This window comes from Heloderma suspectum, chromosome 3 (assembly GCF_057233095.1).
Source record: "Heloderma suspectum isolate Gila_16-S chromosome 3, 16-S_ref, whole genome shotgun sequence".
Taxonomy (NCBI): Eukaryota; Metazoa; Chordata; class Lepidosauria; order Squamata; family Helodermatidae; genus Heloderma; species Heloderma suspectum.
Genome location: NC_139460.1, coordinates 256,751,382 through 256,764,091, shown reverse-complemented (window position 1 = coordinate 256,764,091; position 12,710 = coordinate 256,751,382). Strand labels below are relative to the sequence as shown.

The following is a 12,710-nucleotide window of genomic DNA, read 5'->3' as shown; positions in this document are numbered from 1 at the left end:
TATTGACTGCTAAATGTGTTATGCTTGAATAATGCATCCTTGAATAAATCAATTAATCTGTGAACTCTTGACTTAGTGTTATGTGGGTCTTTTTGTTTGAACTGGAATCTAAACAAATCTGTGGCTATTGTAATTGTCCTAAGGAATGCAATCCAGCATTACATTCCCACAGTGGATGCAGGGGTGCTGATTCTCTTGAAAGACCCACCTGGCTGGCCCTATCAACATGGGTGAGCTATTGAAATATTCTCCCAGCTTCTTGGATAAGCAGCTTCCACATGGCTGGGAGAGCATCTAAAGAGCACCAGATCAATGTAGGAACATGAGGCCTTGTCTGCGCTAGCACTATTTTGGCTTTTAAGAAGGAAGCTTTGAAAGAAGCAGTTGATGAGATAGAAATATGCTGAAAAGCAATGCAGTTATGGTCGCTACCCCTGAAACTGGATTGCACACCTTGAATCTCTCAATGCAGTAGGACAGAAATGGGTTCCTTTGGCCCATTCCTTCTCTGTTATCTGTCCCTTCCCTCAGCTGCTTAGAGGAGGTGTAGCTCAGTGGTAAGAGCGCATGCTTGGTATGCAAATGGTCCCAGGTTCAATCCCTGGCATCTTCAGGTAGGGCTGGGAAAGAATCCTGCCTAAAACCCCGGAGTGCTGCTGTCCGTCGGTGTCAACAATACTGGGATAGATGACCAAGGGTCTGACTCAGCTTCCTGTGTTCCTATGTGTTATGCAGCGCACCTGGAATGCAGCTTGAGGGAGGGAGGTGGATGACAGAAGCGTGGAAGTAACAGGCTGGAGGACCAAGATGCCTTTGCACATGCCGCATTGGGAAATTTCAAGGTACGTGTGTGGCCGAGGAGGCAACCCTGATGCAAAGCAACACCAACCAAGACTAAAATTATTCTTTTAACGATAAGATTACTATTCACAAGCACCATGCCAAGACAGAAGTCTACTTTGGTGTTGACTTGCCTCAAGAATGCTTCCATAAACATCCGTATTGGTACGTGACCACTCCTCTGATTTCTGTCTTGCATAGACCTTTTTAGGCTAGCTTGTCACTACCCTCTTTTCTTTCTTTAATTTTCTTTTTGTAGTTGTGTCAAGGTCTGTGGGAAAGAGTCAGTCAAGCATAATAAGAAACGTGGACTAGTTCAAGATATGATTGTGGGGAAATTAGAAAGAGGAAGGCCTTGACACAATGACATTGTAAGATATGAAAATAATACAAGTAACTCAATTTAAGGCACAATCCTATGCACATTTAGACAGAAAAAAAGTCCTATAACTCCCAGCATCCCTCCAGGCAGCCATGCTGGCTGGGGCATGCTGGGAATTGTAGGACTTTTTTTCTGTCTAAATGTGCATAGGATTGCACCCCTAACTACATACAGTATTTGTGAGGTTATGTCATCTTTTTTGATAACTGCATGAATATAACCCACCAAACAGTCTGTGGGTTTATCTCATAAGTTGGATGAATGATAGTACTTATTTCCAGAACAGTTTTAGGTTAAGGCAGCTCCAGCATATGTTTATAATTGCTGCTGTTTGGGGATCCAGTTTTTCAACAGTTACCTAAGCCCAGTTGTGTGATTTTCCAAAGTATACGCAACCTTCTGGCTTTGGACTAAAACTCCCATCAGCCTCAGTCAGCATGGCCAATGGTCAGGGATTGTGAGAGTTTTATTCCAAAACTTCTGGAGGGCACTTGCGTGCCTACCCCTGCTCTACAGCGTATGATGCTATCTAGAGTTGGTGTTATAGTACAACCTTTCCCAACCTGGTGCCCTCCAGATATGCTGGACTACCACTTCCATCCTCCCCAGTCAGCATAGCCAATGACCATGATGGGAGTTGTAGTCTAACACATCTGGAAGGCACCAGTCAGGGAAGGCTGTTATAGTAAGATTTGCCTTACTGAACAACCCTATACTCACTTATCTGAGAGTAAGCTCCATTGAACACAATGGGACTTACTTCTGAGTAGATTGCAGGGAAAAAACAACGTGATTACATATCCCATTACAACATTCCCGTTCAACTGGATGTCCTATCTCTTTTCCCATTATACATAATCAGTTCCAAACGTTTAATTCCCATTACAATTTTGTTGTGTGTTGAGATTCTCCCTTTAAGTCCCATCTTTCTAATTTTTATTCTTATAATGTGTTGTTTTGATTGTTATAAAGTTTCATTACTATATAGCAACCTAGCTGAAGAAACTGAAAGATGGTTGATCCATTCCCATTACTTTCTGGTTGTATTTAGTTATAATTAGCACACTCCCCCCCCCAATAAATATTGGCATCTAGATCATAACCATCCAACCCACCTGGCAATGACACCCATAACTGTTTGGATTGCAGTCATCTGAAGAGAAGACTGTTGCAAGAGGAGAAACAGAAGGGCTTATTAGGGGTGAAAATGGATTTAACATACGCAGGAGACAGGGTTTATATTTAGCATTATCCAGTCTGCATATTGTACATACTCTAATGGGATTTTAAAGTATCTCTGTTCAAACTGCTTCCATTGATCATCCCCTCTAGAAACCCACCATGACAACAACTGTAACTGACAAGAATGATAGGTCTTTGATAGGCCTTTGAATAGCATCTGGCAATCTTGGATGTTTATTCACTCAAACGATAGCTATTATTCAGTCATCTCACTCTTTCAATTTAGTCTGCAGAATTTGAACGGGCAAGGATTTAAAACAACACAGATCTTGGCAGGCCATTCTTTTTGATCAAAGATATTTTACCTAGTCAGGAAATCTTTAAGAATGACCATCAAAGGTGTTAAGAAACCTTTACGGATGTTTACCCTTAATTTGTTTCTCAAGAGGCAAAGAATCTATTAGGAACACTTCTCTCTTGTTAGTTTGAATTTTTACCTACAAATATCATACTGCTTGAACTCTAAAGTCCCCCTTCCTGACTTTTTCAATCCAGCTTTTCAGTTCTACTGATAATCCTGTTACTAACAGTTTTGATTTAGATCTGCTAACTTTACAGCCTGAGATCTCTCCAAATATAATACGTTCCCACAATACTGATGAAGATTTATCTAGATTTACCATGTCTGTCTGTCTGTCTGTCTGTCTCTCTCTCTGGTAAATCTAGATAATCTCTCTCTCTCCCTCCCTCCCCCCCTCTCTCACCTCCCCCCCACCATTATCAGCAGCAGCAGCATATAACAGTAGTTGAATTCAGCCCAGTCTGGTGCCCTCCATGTTTTGGACTACAACTCCCAGCATTCCTGACTATTGAACATGTTGGCTAGGGCTGATGGGAATTGTCTAAAACATCTGGAGGGCAGTTGGTTGGAGAAGGATGGTTTAATTTGTGACACCCATTGTTGCATGTATTTTTTGGTAGCATTTGCTTCTATAGTGGTGGCCCAAAACAGCAAGAGCTACTAAGGGCACCCTTGCCTCTTTCTCTTCTGTAACAGAAAACTCTTAGGAATACCTCTATTTTCAGGAGTCTTAGCCTCTGATGCTCAGTGGAATCATTATACCACAAAATTTGCCCCTATTAAACTCCTTAAAAACAGCATGCAAATATTTTTTTTCTAAGCTATCGAAGGCTTACTTGGTTTCTAAAAACAAAGGTATAGCATTTTCCACTATTTGCTTCACATCCTCAACACTATTTAGTCATCTTCTAGTGTTATATTCTTCTGAGAATAAGCCCTGTTTAGTGATTGTATATGTTTTTCCTGAGTTATCCTCTTTAATCTTTTAGAGAGTTGTAAATATTTTAAAATCCTGGTGAGCGGAGAGCTACTAGGTGGTATGAGTCTGGAGACAATTGATATTTCTCTTTTTCTGGGTTCATGGATAAAGCAGCTTCATTATGTGGTTTAGGAATTCTCCCATGGGTAAGGCAACTATTTTACTATTGGATCTACAAATGTAGATGAAGTCATAAAATTATATCAATGTTATTAGAACCTGGCAAGTACAAAACCAGATAGAAAAATAGTTATATATTTATTAAAACATCTAGGGAGCAATCCTATGGCTGCTAGTCAGTGGCTAGATGGCCATAGGATATCTTGTTTTCCAGGAACCGACCTCAGAGCCCGCGCTCTGAGCCTATGTGTTGTCCGGCAGCTGCCTCCCCTGCTCTGCCTTCCCGTGGCTAGACAGCTTTGCTGTCTAGCCACAAATGCAGGGTGGCTGAAGCTCAGAGGGGAAGATCCCCTCCACACTTCTCCTGCCCTGCATTGGACAGGTGGTTGCCTCTGAGTTCGGAGGCGGCTGCCTATCCCCATAGAATTGCACCCTTATTGTCCTAGCAGAACAGACCACTAGTGTGGAGGTGGTACAGGATGCTACCCTACGATTTCAAGAAGTTTATTCCCTTTTCATTTATCTTCATGTAGGGGTGGACGAAAGTCCCTTACCTGTCGTCGAAGGACGTTCGCAGTGGGGGGGAGGCGCTTCGCTGCTCCCCCTGCGAAGTTCAGGCCGGGGGGGGGGAGGCTTCCCGCCTCGGCCCGGCCAAAATTCAGGCCGGGGGAGAGGCTTCCCGCCTCGCCCGGCCGCGAACGCGAAAGTTTTAAAAAAAAAAACAACGCCCCCTGATAGGCTACGCGACGATTCACGTAGCCTATCTCGGCTAGATCTGCAAAGTCTGCAAATAGCGTTGCCCTTATTTTCGCCGTAGTCTACGTAAACATTTACGTAGACTACAGCGACTAAATAAGGAACGGGAATGGCGGCTCCCTATGGGGGCCGCCATTATCCGTACGTGCTTTTTTTTTTTTTTTTAAAGTCACCCGTGATAGGCTACGTGACGATTGACGTAGCCTATCACGGCTGACTTTGCAAATCTAGCCGTGATAGGCTACGTGAATTGTCACGTAGCCTATCAGGGGGCGTTTTTTTTTTCTTTGATTGCAATGGCGGCGGCGGCAGCCAGTCGAAAGACCGGCTGCCGCTCCCGCCCCGCTCGAACACCCGCCGAACCGCCGGCCGGACCCGCCACCGGGAGGGACATTCGGTGAAGGTAAGTCCTGTCCCGGGGGGGGGCGCGGGGGGCGGGGGGGGTTCGGAGGATTTCTCCCCGAAACTTGTTCGGGGGGCCGAACACGTTGGCTCTCGGCTCCCTGAAGTTTCGGGGAGAGATTCTCCGCCAACCCTATCTTCATGTATATTTCTAATTGATGAGCTTCTAAAAATGTTCAGCAAGTGTCTGACAAATTGCTGTATCTATAATGTTCTTCTGCCTTTAAGATCTTATGCTCTCTTATACACTGTTTTATTTCTTTGAATACTTCACTTTTAGCTTTCCATCTTTTGTTCTTAAGTGCAGATAAATGAATGAAGTGCTCCCTAATCACACTTTTTGTAGCATTGCATTCTTAATCCCAATTAGTTTCCTCCTTTGCATTCTCACTGAAGTATGCTGAATTCCCCTTTTTGACTTCTTTCCTATCATGGGAACTGCAAAAGCAAAGGTTTTAAATGCTACATTTCACTCTCTACTTTTACCCCTGAAAATGTTAAGTCCATAAAAGGTTTGGCATGATCTGAAATGTCTCTAAGACCTATTTGTGCTTTCGTCATGGCAAGTATGAAGCCACATATAACTCCCCCAACAGAAGGGGTGTGCCTGAACAGGCTGTGGATAAACCCTCTGTGTACGCTCTCACATGGGCCTGGCCCATAGAGTAAGATCAGAAGAAGAGCCAAGTTTGAGAAACACCCATGTCCTACTTGTAGACTTTCCACAGGCAGCAGGTTGGCCCTGGGTGAACAAAATGCTGAACTGCATGGGCCTTCGGTCTGATTCACCATGGCTCTTCTTATGTTCTTATGTTATTGCTTTAATGTACTGGACTGATGTGGGGAGGTTATGGCCAGTGTGCTTGTCTGGTGTCCTCTCTGCTTGCTCATTATTGACTTTTTATTGACCCCCTCGCCATTGTTGGGGATACAGATCCTTTCTCCCCACCATGTGATTTTCCCTGGATTTCTGGGAAGGCCTGGGGAAGGTAATCTTAAAGTGTTATGCTGCCACCTAGATAGCCAGTAAGATAATGCAGCTGCATGGTGGCATGAACAGAGTGGGGCTTGATCCACAAGAGAAAAAGACTTGGGACTGGTTTTGTAATCCACTTGGGCTGCAATCATATACCTACGCACCTGAAACTCAACTGAACTCAATGGAACTTTCTTTTGAGTAGGCATGTATAGGATTGCTCTGTGAATAACTGGACAATCCATTTGTTCTTGAATACTCTTCAGTCCAAAACAATAGCATATTCTGTTATCTCATGTCTAGAAAGTTAAACTTGGAATACCTGATCATGCTAACTGATTTGTGTGAGCATATGTGGCTGTAGTACTTACAACTAGAAGCCTTATTTACACTTAGTGTAGTATGTAACTAATTTGCACATCGCTTGCCCCTCCTCTCCCAGTCTCTTGAACTTCTTTGCACTAGACTAGAGTCTTACTTCTCTGCTAATTTTTAAGCAACAAGTTCCCAGAGTTTACAGACTCTTGCTGAACTGACAGGATCCCTTCATCACAGCCTCAGCTTCTTCAATTAGATTTTTTCCTCCTAAAGCAGGCTTTGCTTCTAGATTTACTGAGCCCAATGCAATCATTTGGCTTCATAATTTCATTGCAGTAGGTCTGCTGGCAAGTTTATTAAGTAATAAGGGATGACAGGTGATGCATTTCTTGGTGCTTATAGTGTGTCTTGGGTGGTGTTGATAAGGCACAAGGTCGAAGACTTGTGGTTTTAATAGCCCAAGAAGGGCACTCTGGAGATAAGAGTATCTTATTGGTCTAATGAAGTGGAACTGAAACATAAAGAAAAATGTTATAGTAAAGTGCCTGCTAGCTTTCTGGCCTGGAAAAGGGGATGCTGAAAATACAGAATCAGTATGAACGTGTGTACACACACACACTTCAATATGTGTATTTAATTCCACGTGTATATAAGGGAATTCATGTGAGTCAATTGTAGGAGCTGCTAGAAATATGGCAATAAAATGAAATTAAGGATAGGATCCTTGTATGTTTTAAGAATTGTGTAAAAAATCAACAAAATGGTTTAAAAAGAGGAATTTTGTTAAGTGCAGAAAGTGTAATATTTTCCCCCTTTAGATACCTATTAAAAGGTACAAGATCCTGTATTTTGTTGCACCTAGTTACCCTAAGTGGCAACTGGTGATGGACAGATTCTCCTCATTTTAAATTGCAAATGACTCACTAGTCATGGGTATCATTTGCTTGTTTTATCAAGTGGTCTACATTGGCACACATCTCCTGCACAGTAATAATAATTTTAAAAACAATTCTGCACAATTAAAAACAACATCAAAACTTCTGCTTCAGTGTAACCTGTGATTTTATTCTTTAAAAAGAGAAAATTCCCATCTATGTGACTGCACAGGTGTAACTTTAAAAGTAATTTTTAAAAAACGTTTGCAATATTATTGATTTAAATTACAAGAGGACTATTGTCAGGGACAAGGAAGCTCTCTCCAAAATACAGCTCAGTATTGTGAGCTTGGTAAATTCATGTATCAAGCCTGTAATTTTCAGTTTTCATCTCCATCACTAGTGCCAGTTGTCTTGATCTGGTCGCTCAGTGCACATATGGAAGAAATGCTGTGCGTGGAGTAATTCTTAGGGTGATGCAACATTGTAGGCCTTGAGTCCTTCCCATCACAACCATTGGCACAGGTTCTTTGGTACCCAAGTTATTTATTTTATTTAAAATATTTATATGCTACCCTTTAGGGCCATAGAGCCCCCTCAAAGGGATTCACATAATAACATCATGATAATACAATCATATAAATAGCTCATTATAAAATACAAAATCAGTGTAAGAACTACGAAAACATACCATCTAATACATACAGGAAAACAAACCACAACAATTTAAACATTGTCATTTTAAAAACCTGACCCACCTTAAAATTCATCAATAAAAGTAGAGGTAAACAGCCGGATCTTTAAAGCCCATTGAAAATCACCCAAAGAGGGGGCCAAGAGAATTGCCCATGGCAGGGCGTTCCACAGCGATGGGGGCACCGCTTAAAAGGCCCCATCCCTTGTGCCTACCAGCCTGATGGCAGGCTAGAGAGCAGAGCCTCAATGGCTGATCTTAATGGCAGGGCAGGTTTGTATGGGTGCAGGCAGTCCTTCAAGTGACCTGGTCCCAAGGTATTTAGGGCTTTAAAGATAATGACCAGCACTTTTGAATTGGGCTCAGAATTGCACTGGCAACTGCTGGTACAGAATTGGTGTTGTGTGCTCCAATCACCTGGCCTCCACAAACAACCGGGTGGCTGCACTCTGTACCAGCTGAAGTAAGTGTCCAAACTATCTTGAAAGGCACAGGTAGTAGAGAACATTACAGTAGTCTAGTCTGTATACAGCTAGTATTTGGATAATAATGGCAAGATCTGCTTTCTCCAGAATAGGGACACATCTGTTGATTTCACTTGAAGGTGATGAAAGGCATTCTTAGTTATTTTATTTATTGATTTACAGCAGTTGTATACTGCTCCACATCCAGATAGATTCTGGAGTGGTGAACAATACAGACAGCATGAAAGAATAAAAACACCATGTTAAAATAATTACTATTTTAAAAAAGAAACATTGTTCTGATCAAACCACAGCCAGACACTCAAGGAAGGCTTCCTGAAGTAACAATGTTTTCAGCAGATGCCGGAAGCAACATAATGTTGGCACCTGCTTGACTTCCAAAGGCAGGGAATTCCATAGGAAGGGAGCCACCACACTGAAGACTTTTCTCCTGGTGGACTCCAAACAGGCCATAGGCCCATGTGGAACCACCACTAGCATGCCCTCTTGGCCATTGATGCCATTCTTGGCCATTGATGCCACAGGCCGCTGCATCAATAGCATTGAATCCAGGAGGACAGCCCCCAACTACACATCTGATCCTTTAGGGGAAATGCAACCCCATCCAGCATCAGTTGCTAGGGTAGCCATGTGTCCTCTTTTACAGAGGACAGTCTTCTGTTTGAAGGGATGTCCAGTTGATGGACAAATTACAGATACAGAGTTATAAGAAGAATCATAAGAAGAAGGAAGAAGGAAGAGCAGGGGCCTTGAAATTGCCCATCAACAGGTAGCACCTGGACTGCAGACTGAGCAGCCACACTGGCCACCTGGTCACAGTCTTCCCCAGTATGCTGAGATGTATTGTATTTCTATTAAGTCATAGTAATGATTTCTAAAATTGTTGCTATGCACACTTTATGCAAACTGGTGTCCTCCTTTCAGGGCTGGAGTCAAAGGTAGGCATAGTTGGGCACTAGTTGAGGACCAACACTCCAGCAGGGGGCCACTGACAAGAGCCCCCTGGAGTACCTCCTCCTCTTCTCCATTGCAACCTGCTTGTTCACCTGCCTCTCTCTCTGGCCCAGACAATGGTGGTGGTGAGAAGGAGTAGCAGTAGATGCCCCTGCCTGCTTGCTCACTGGCTCTCTGCCTGTCAAGCAAGCAAGTGGTAGCAATGATGAGAAAGAGGATGAGGAGCAACAGCAGCTGGTGGCAATGGTGGTGAGAAGGTGGACTCACTGCAGGAGGAGCAGGCCCATCGAGGATGCCTTGCCCAAGGGCCCCCCCCCCACCTGCAGCAGGCATGCTCCCTTTGCCCTCTTTTTGGTGATGTAGAAGTGGCAACGCAATCGATTGTCCCCCTCTATCCAGATAGGCAGATTTCCTTACCATAGCACCTCCATAGACCTGCTCCTTAAAAATTTATGTATTTATTAAATTTCTAATCTTCCCAGTAACTAATGTTCTCTGGGCTTCAAAACAAACAACAAAAACTGCCATTTGTGACTGAGCATAGATTATATGTTTTTAAAAAGGCAGAAAAAACTAACCCGCTCTGTATTACATATAAATGATGTATCGCTCTACTGATGCTGGACCAGCATTATCACTGCTGTAATGCTAAGCATAAAATATTTTTCTCTGCTGTGTAGGAAAGTCCTTCGTCTCTAAGAATTAAATGTTTATATCATTATTGCTTCCCTATGGATGTAATATCAGATGTTGAAAGATGTCATCTGTGCAATAAAGACATTAAAAGAGCCTACAAAGCTGGCCTTGCTTAGCAATCCAAACACGCAGCCGGTGCTGAGAAAACTGTTACATCTCCATTTCTATAGAGAAAGAAAGAAATAATTAATGTATATATACATAGGCTCGGAGATTGATAGCTGCAATTAAGCCCTGGCTGCTCAGCACTTCTATCAGAAATGACAAAGTGCTTTGCAGAATTACCTGTTTCCTAATCAATCAATCACTAGCTATTCAAGAGGGACTAGATTTTCTGTCTAAGGAGAAGAGATCCTAAAAGAAACTAGGACAGCCAAACCATATGGATTGCCCTATGGGAAATGGAACATCTGCAGAAATCTTAGGAAGGCATCTTTGAGCAAGTATTTCCCCCCATCTTATTAATTATGGAAGGGGATTTGACTAATTATGTAAATCACATCCATGGCAGAGTCAAAATGCACTTTCACAAGTCTTTAATCAACCCTAGATTTGTACAGCAGGGGCCAGTCTCATGCTGTGGGTATTTGCCAAACCTGGAGTCTCTTATGAAGAGATTTCAGGTTTGGTAAGTTTTGTTGTAGGTGCTAGAAGAAGTGTGCTGTGCCCCCGTCAAAATGTAGAGTAGACCTATCTCTGCTCTTGGATCTCCATTTTAACACACAGTCGTCCCATTCAAATATGAACTCACAGTGTGAAACTGTTCCTATTGCACTCTCAAGTTGATTGATCTCAGGATTTGAGTCCTGTCTGAACTGTTTGAAGAACATAGTAATGGTTGGGAAGAGGGAAGGCAACCCCACATATCCAATCCTAAAATGAAGTAAATGGAATTCAAGTAGGCCCTGCTTAGTGACTAACAGGTTAACTGGTGGAAAAGAATGGTGCAATTGGCACACACATGTGGCTTTTTATGCTTACTGGAACAGTAAGGGAAGTTTCTTCTATGCTAACTGTATCGTGATGTCACAGGAGGCAAGAGTGAGCCATAAAACACACTTAACTTAATCCTGTACAAGTCTTACTGCAGAGGCAGATCACAGTCCTCTTTCAATGCAGTTGAGAGCCAGTTTGGTGTAGCGGTTAGAATGTTGAACTGGGATTGGAGAGACCCAGGTTCTCGGCCATGAAGCTCACTGGGTGATTCTGGGCCAGTCACTGACTCTCAGCCTCACCTACCTCACAGGGCTGTTGTGAGGATAAAATGGAGAGGAGGAGGAGGATCATGTATGCTGCCTTTTGCTCCTTGGAGGAAAGGCAGGATATAAATGTAACAATATTTAGAGAGATTGTAATCTGTGTTGGTGATTTATGAAAACCATGCAGTTGTTGGCATGTATTCTGTATTAATGGAAAGCTGAACTAGATCATAATCAGACATATGCAAGGTATCTGTTGCTTGATCAGATAGTACCATTTTATAGTACATTTATTTATTTATGTATTTATTAAATGTATTAATCGCCCATCTGACTGGTCACCCAGCCACTCTGGGTGATGTACAACCCACCATAAAACAATTTAAAACAATAAAATTTTACCATAATTTTTTTTAAAATACCCTAACCCACCCCAAATGCCTGCCTGAACAAACACATTTTTAATGCACGATGGAAGCTCATTAAAGAGGGGGCATGACGGAGTTCCCTAGGGAGGGAGTTCCACAGAGTGAGGGCCACCACAGAGAAGGCCCTCTCCCTCGTCCCCACCAGTCTAGCTGTCCTGGCTGATGGGACAGAGAGAAGGCCATCTGAGGCTGATCTTGTTAAGCGGCCTGTCTGGTGTTGCTGGAGGCGCTCCTTAAGATAGGCTGGGCCGGAACCATATAGGATTTTAAAGGTCAAAAGCAACACCTTGAATTTGGCCCGGAAAACAACTGGTAACCAGTGCAACTCCTTCAGCACTGGAGTGATGTGATCTCGCCGGCGGCTGCCTTTAATCAGGTGAGCCGCCGCGTTCTGTACCAGCTGCAGCTTCCGAACCGTCTTCAAGGGTAACCCCACGTAGAGCGCATTACAGTAGTCTAAACGAGAGGAGACCAGGGCATGTACTACCGATGGGAGCAGATGGTCGGGAAGGAAGGGGCGCAGCCGCCGTATCAGATGGAGTTGATACAGCGCTGTCCGGCTCACAGCTGACACCTGAGCCTCCATGGACAGCTGGGAGTCCAAAATGACCACCAGGCTGCGGACCTGGTCTTTCAAGGGTAGCCGTACCCCATTCAACACCAGGTCACCATCCCCCAGCCTCCTCTTGTCTCCCACCAAAAGTACCTCGGTCTTGTCAGGGTTCAGCTTCAGCTTATTCCTCCCCATCCAGCCACTCACCGTCTCCTGACATTTGGACAGGGATTCTACGGCCAACCTTGGTGAAGATTTGAATGAGAGGTAGAGCTGCGTGTCATCCGCATATTGATGACACTGCACCCCAAACCTCCTGATGATAGCCCCCAGGGGCTTCACATAGATGTTAAATAGCATCGGGGAGAGGATGGAACCCTGTGGCACCCCACAAGTAAGTGGCCAAGGGGCCGAAACCTCCTCTCCCAGTGCTACCCTCTGGTACCTGCCGGAGAGGAAGGACCGGAACCACCGCAATACAGTGTCTCCAATGCCCAACCCCTCCAGGCG

At 43.7% G+C, this 12,710-nt stretch overlaps 1 non-coding gene across 1 annotated transcript; it reads left to right on the top strand.

The window, feature by feature from the left end:
- The first annotated feature begins 540 nt into the window (after positions 1-540).
- On the top strand, positions 541-613 carry TRNAT-GGU (transfer RNA threonine (anticodon GGU)). The gene has a single exon. It is a non-coding gene; the product is annotated as a tRNA-Thr (tRNA).
- Positions 614-12,710: the final 12,097 nt, after the last annotated feature.